The sequence below is a fragment of the Triticum dicoccoides genome, chromosome 2A, assembly GCF_002162155.2.
Source record: "Triticum dicoccoides isolate Atlit2015 ecotype Zavitan chromosome 2A, WEW_v2.0, whole genome shotgun sequence".
Classification (NCBI taxonomy): domain Eukaryota; kingdom Viridiplantae; phylum Streptophyta; class Magnoliopsida; order Poales; family Poaceae; genus Triticum; species Triticum dicoccoides.
This window is the reverse complement of record NC_041382.1, coordinates 775,134,768-775,136,704: the sequence shown is the minus strand read 5'-3', so window position 1 is coordinate 775,136,704 and position 1,937 is coordinate 775,134,768.

Here is a 1,937-nt window from a genome sequence, read left to right as displayed (position 1 = left end):
ACTTTTAGATATCTGTGAGATCAAGTGTGGGAGAAGATAAGAGGATGGATGGAGAAACTGTTGTCTTCTGCAGGCAAGGAGGTACTTATTAAATCGGTTGCTCAAGCAATACCGGTGTTTTCTGTGTCATGTTTCAGGCTACATCGAGGCATTTGCGAGAGTGGCACGTCCATCTTAAGGCAATTTTGGTGGGGGAGCAAGCAGGGGAAGAGAAGACCATGCTGGGTGTCGTGGGACGTCCTGACATGGTGAAAAAACTTGGGAGGACTAGGATTTCATTATCTGGAGGTTTTCAATTTGGCCTTGCTGTCACGGCAGTCCTGACACATCATTAACGAGCCTTCTTTGCTCGGCTTGCGAATTCTGAAGGCTTGCTACTTCCCCGCTTCGGGCTTGCTAGATGTAGAGTTGGGATCGCACTCATACTAGATTTGGCGGGCTATCATTGATGGTAGGGATATTGTCAAACAGGGGATTATCGAGAGGGTGGGTACCGGTGAAACAATCAGCATATGGAGCCACAACTGGATACCAAGAGAACGTATCATGCGGCCCCTGGCATCTCTGGTGTAGAACCCTCCCGAACTGGTGTCGCATCTAATCGATGCAATGACCGCTACATGGCGGGAGGATATCCTACGCCAAGTGTTTGTCCCCATAGATGTTGAGGCAATCCTAAAAATTCCAGTTTGTACAAGACAAGTGGAGGACTTCTGGGCATGAAAACCGGATGAGAGAGGAAGTTTCTTTGTCCGTTCTTCATATCATATGATCATGCGTCTCAAAATGACCAGGGAAGACTAGATTGAATGTCAGGGGAGTGCCTCAGGAACTTCGCCCGAGTGTAAGGGCTGGGACGCCATTTGGCAAACCAAGGTTCCCTCAAAGCTTCACGCCTTTGCATGGCGTTTAGCACATAATTCTATTCCTATGGGGGACATACTACATCACCGAAATATGGCTACGTATGATACCTGTGTATTGTTTGGATCGCCAGACAACTGGAGACACTCGCTGATGGAGTGCAGCATGGCAAGGAGCCTCTACTATTAGTCATGAGTCTCGGACCTCCCAACTGGAGACCTTCGGAGAATAAAGATAGCATCGGATTGCAAAGTGGTGGTCGACGCCATCAAGCATGGGAGTGCACCTACTTATGGTGTCGTGTTACATCAAATATCACTTAGTATAGGGTTATTTATTTCCTGTACTATTAGTCATGAGTCTCGGACCTCGAATGCGCATGCAAAACATGCACTAGTGCTAGGGACTAGCCGTCATGTCTGGCTAGGGGTCCCTGAGGAGCTTAGGTTTGTCCCTGTGATCGTGATGTTTAAATAATAAATGCATGTTTGCCTAAAAAAACTAATTAAGGAGTACATCTTTCAAAGATCACTCCCACCTTCTCAGGTTGCGACAACTGGCGCATTGCAATGCATTATTTAAATTTCTGCAACCTGGGAGTTTTTCCTTTTTTTCGTACATCCGTTTAGTCAAACCGTTTTATCTCTTAAACCGGGCGTCCAAATCTCAAACCGTTTTCATCATTGGATTCCCCGCGGCGAGATCCTATGTTGACAGGTTTTGAGGAAGTTTTTTTCACAAAAAAACCGGATGAAAAAACAGAACCGGGAGCACTTTTTCTGCTTCTCACGGAAGCAAAACTGTGCCTCTCGCGGGAAAAACTTATTTTTAAGAAAAAACTAAGGACCGGTGGAAAACCAAAAGGTTGAAAATATCGAAAAAAGCAATTTAGAAAGCAAAAAACGCGTGCTAAAAAATAAAAAGTAAAAACAAAATCCGAAGAAAGCGCTCAGAGTGGCGCGCTCTCAACCCACCCCCAACGTTGGGAGGTTTCCGAAGGAGCGCTCGTCAACTAATTGCTCTTGCGAAACAGCGACAACTTGTGGCAAAGAGCCGCAAATAGGATTTTCCCT